The 5,004-nt window shown below is 42.6% G+C and overlaps 1 non-coding gene across 1 annotated transcript; it reads right to left on the bottom strand.

Annotated features, from left to right (window-relative positions):
* Nucleotides 1-3,400: 3,400 nt before the first annotated feature.
* On the bottom strand, nt 3,401-3,507 carry LOC147929033 (small nucleolar RNA R71). The gene has a single exon (XR_015581133.1). It is a non-coding gene; the product is annotated as a small nucleolar RNA R71 (small nucleolar RNA).
* Between the last annotated feature and the right edge of the window lie 1,497 nt (nt 3,508-5,004).

Below are 5,004 nucleotides of genomic sequence, written 5' to 3'. Positions count from 1 at the left end.
GATGGATCAAGATTCCAGAACAGTTTGTTTCATACCTTGAATCCTTCGGACTTGGTCGGAATCCTCCGTTGAATGCTCGTAGGTCCAAATCGCGTAGCCATGAGTTCACCTGATTTGTAAAATGAATAACTCCTTTATTTGAACTCTGATTGGACTGATTCCACTTCGACATATGCTGAAAATGAGGTAAGAATGTATCCGAAATAGTCATTTGGCTGGAAGAATTGATCTTTGACTTCGTTCTTGTTGAGCAGGACTCAAGCATCATCTTGGATGGTCTCATGATCTCATCAACACTTGTTACTAGTTCGAAATGTTCTAGTATCGGAGGTCATAACTTGTTAAGATACTTGTAAAATTATGTGCTTAAAAACCATAAAAACTCAAGTATCAATTTGTTGAAGTCTTAATGCGTTTATTCCACGACAAAGTCTAGCTAGCGTAGTAAGACTTGGGTATGGCTTTCCTTAGGATATTTTCGTACCAGCATGCAGCCGCGATCATGTAACCCATGTCGTTGAGTTGTAGGGTTGGAATGAAGAGCTCGGAGGTTACTGGTCTTGCTACCTTAGCCGAAGCTGTCTACACGACGGTGTGGCTCTAAGTGATGTTTCGGTTGCATGCCTTTGTGGTTGCAGCGCGGGTGTTCACAAGGGTGTTGAAAGGAAAAAGGAAGCATATCGGGCCCAAAAATTAAGAATTAAAACTAGTTTAAAATATTCTTTTATTGAAGTTTTATTGCTTTGTTGATTGATTGCGTGCTAGATTTGTTTGCTTATTTAGCTCATTATCTTCCGCATGCTATCACTGATTGTTTGTTTGAATGATTGCTTGCTTGCATGTTGATAGTTTAACCTTGTATATTGATAGTTTAGCCTTGCATGTTGATAGCTTAGTCTTGCATGTTTGTTTAGCTTAGGCTTTGATATGTATATATTTTACACCTTTTGATGATGCATTTGTCATTCATTTTGTTCTCTTAACTCATTGCTTTGTATTGTTTTTAGTCTCTTTTGCATAACATGCATATCTAGGTAGTCTTTGCATTGGTCTTGCATGCATCTTGCATTTTGGAGTTGTTTCAGGTGTTTTAGGAGGTGTCCAAACCATCAAATGAAAACAAGGATCAGGAGAGCAGTTAAGCGACTCGATCTACACTACCCAGCGACAAAAGCTTCCACGTCTTTGATCGAGTCGAGTGAAGATTTTATTTTGGGATTTAGCTTTTGACGTCTTCATCAAAGTTGTAGAGAATTTAGTCATCTTTCCAATGCAGTTTATTGCAAACCAATAGAAGTCGTGGTTCATGAGTTATCTCCGTTTTAGTGAATGCACGTACGTTCAGAAGTCCGACTCGACCCGCACGCAAAGGGGAGCTCCCACTCGATCGGATGTTAGACGCGACTCGACCAAGACGTCCCAGGATGGCTCCTGAGCACCCTCAAGACACGACTCGAGCAAGACGTCCCAGGATGGCTCCTGAGCACCCTCAAGACGCGACTCGATCAGCAGTTCCCAGACGACATTCTCAAGCCGCGACTCGACACTCTCACGTTGCGACTCGATCGACACTCTCACGATGCGACTCGATCGATGCTCTTAAACCGACGTCCTGGTTTTGTCCCGAAGACGCATCCAAGAAGGATTCCCGAACCGACTTTCTATATTGTCGTTTTATGATTTAGAGATTTCCATGTTTTACTATAAATACGTTTTGTTAAGTTTTCACTCGAAGATATCTTTTATCTTGTTTTTGTTCTTTCCCCTAAGGTTTACCCTAGCCACCAAAAACGCTTGACACTTTGTATCCCGATATCTTTGAATTTATTCAGTATTTTGATTGGATTTCTTCTTAAAACTTGTTCATCTCATTTTTATCTATCTTAGGATGCTTGAATTAATGTTTTCTGAGTTTATATCTTTGACTATGATTTTCGGATCTGAGTAGTGTGGTAGTTCTTGAGGATGTGATAGATTAGGTGGAGGATCTTAGGATGTAGAGTATTTAAGCTTTGATTGTATGATTCCCTTCTGGACTAGAGTTAGAAATACTAGTTTCTCTCTGATCAATTGGAACTAGGTTTTAGACATTTCTGCATCCAAAAGGTGTTTGATGAAATGTCTGACCAACTAGTGCCAGAGACTTACGTTCCTAGCCTAAGAGATTAGATGTCTAGGATGTTTGTTGACGTGAATGAACTTGATTTTCATGCCATGCTTGATCATGTTTCTCTAGCGAGAGCTAGGTTTGGAAGTGGTTGAGTTTGAGTAGCTTCTGTCAAGAGATTGGATTAGCTAAGTTGTGATGTTCATTGTTTAGGGATAGTTTGCTTGTGGCATGTTAAACACTCTGTAGACTAGGATACTCTACCGACATCAATTACTCCCATCCTTAGGACTTCTATCTTATCTGATAGTTTCTGCATCCTTAAGCTTGTTCTTTATTTCTGTTCCAATAGCTTGCTCATTTGTCTCTGCTCGTTTAGCTTGTTTTTGCTCTCTTAAGTTATTGCATTTTAGCTCTTGTTCTGTAAAACTTGTTTTGTTCTTGCATCTCGTTCACTCTAGGTTGTTAGACAAAAACTCATTTCGAATCTGGCTTAACTTGTGACTGCTTGATTGCATCTTGAGTGATAGTAAAGATTCTCATTTGGATTGACACCTTATGTACTACAACTGCATAAGGTTAATTGAGACCTGCTAGGATAGACACACAAAAAACTTAGTATCAATTTGGCGCCGTTGCCATTTTGGGATTCGTTTTGCTACATTTACGATTTCAAGTTTTGCAAGATTAAGTTCTTTTACACTCATTATTCTGAGTACTGACTTGTTTTGGTTGTCTGCTTGTTTGTTTTGCATCTCAGGGACCTGTTGATTGCAACCTTGCATGCACACCAGATTAAGAGGGCATCAGAATTTCCTTCCTGTTATCGACGACATCAATCGGTTACACCGACCAAGACAAACTCGTCAACTCATTGATCATCCCGCACCAGCCACTATGGAACAACATAATGCACCACATCCGGGACCGCGAAACATTGGTGCTGGGGATGCACCGAACACTCTTAATCAGCGTGCTGGAATCGTCCCTCCCGCCGTGCAGAAGAACAACTTCGAAATCAAAAGTGGTCTGATCTCCATGATCCAAGGAAACAAGTTTCACGGGTTGCCTATGGAGGATCCACTCGACCACTTGGACGAGTTCGACCGTCTGCGCAGTCTCACCAAGATCAACGGCGTGAGTGAGGATGGTTACAAGTTGCGCCTCTTCTCATTCTCCCTGGGAGAAAAAGCTCATCAATGGGAGAAAAACCTTCCCAAGGGATCATTCACCACTTGGGACGCCTGCAAGAAAGCCTTCTTGGCCAAGTTTTTCTCCAACTCCAGAACGGCACGTCTCAGGAATGAGGATTTCCAGCTTTACTCAGAAGAGCTCAGAATCATTCTGTGAAGCCTGGAGCGCTTCAAGGGCTACCACAGCCAGTGTCCACACCATGGTTTTAGCAACGAGTCATTGTTGAGCACTCTCTACCATGGTGTGCTACCAAAGATACGCATGCTGCTTGACACTGCTTCAAACGGAAACTTTCTGAACAGGGACGTCGATGAAGGATGGGAACTCGTTGAAAACCTCGCCCAGTCTGATGGCAATTATAACGAGGACTATGACCGCACAGTTAGAGGAGAGTCTGGTTCTGAGGAGAAGTACAAGCGGGACCTTAAGAGTGTCAATGACAAGCTTGACCGCCTCTTGCTCAGCCAGCAGAGGAGCGTCCACTTTGTCTTTGAGGATGAACCTTTCCAAGTTCCAGATGGGGAGGGTGACCAGACTGAGGAGATCAGGTATGTCCAGAATCAGGGTGGATACAACGAAGGTTACAACCCCTACAAGACGAACCCCAATTTGTCTTAACGAAGTAATAATGTTGCTAATCCACAAGATCAGGTGTACCCGCCTCAAGAACAACAGCAAGGTCAACAAAAACCTTTTGTGCCTTACAATCTGGAATTCGCCCCAAAGCAGCAGTTCCAGCAAGGTTACCAAGCTCCCTCAGGACCACCGCCAGGATTCCACCCTCAACCGGTTCAGCCTACTCCAGCTCTTGATCAAGAAATGAAGCAAATGATGCAACAACTTTTTCAGGGTCAAACTAGCGGTTCTATGGATACTGCCAAGAAGTTTGCTGAACTTAGTCAGCGGATGGAATGTTCATACAATGATCTGAATGTCAAGTTTGAAGCTCTTAACTCCAAGATCAAGTACATGGAAGGCAAGACTACTTCTACTTTTACCCAAACACCTGGCCAACTACCTGGAAAAGAAGTTCAAAACCCCAAGGACCATGCTACTATCCATGCTATCACCACCCAAGCTGTAGATGTACGGCTCATTGAGGATAATGAGAGTTTAGATGGGGAGGATTTTCTTCAAGATGAAGTTCATAGAAAGTATCTTGTCAAGGTGCTCAAGGATCCAATTGAGTCAGCCAAGCAATCTGTTCCTCAAGCTACTAAAGAACCCGCTGCTCCCAAGGATAAACCTGTGAGATTCATTCCTCCACCATACAAGCCACCTCTACCATTTCCAGTGAGGTTTAAGAAACAGCTTACTGAGAAGTATAAAGATCTGTTCGAAAAACAAGTCAAGGAGATTGAATTGAGGATACCATTGCTGGATGCATTCGCACTTGTTCCTCACTACCAGAAATTCCTCAACGAAATAGTGATGGAGAGATCAAAAGAAGTTCAAGACATGTCGGTACGAAGTCTTGAGTGCAGTGCAATCATTCAGAAGGAGATTGTACCCAAGAAGCTCAAAGATCCTGGATCATTCACTCTACCTTGCTCCCTTGGACCTATGTCTTTTGATAGGTGTTTCTGTGATCTTGGCGCTTCAGTTAATCTTATGCCACTTTCTGTGGCTAAAAGGTTGGGTTTTACAAGGTTTAAAGGTTGCGACATCTCCCTCATCCTTGCAGATAGAACAATGAGACTTCC

This window comes from Camelina sativa, chromosome 14 (assembly GCF_030686135.1).
Source record: "Camelina sativa cultivar CO46 ecotype springtype chromosome 14, ASM3068613v1".
In the NCBI taxonomy this organism is placed as follows: Eukaryota; Viridiplantae; Streptophyta; class Magnoliopsida; order Brassicales; family Brassicaceae; genus Camelina; species Camelina sativa.
Note: the sequence above shows the minus strand (reverse complement) of the source record. Positions and strands in the feature narration are given on the sequence as shown.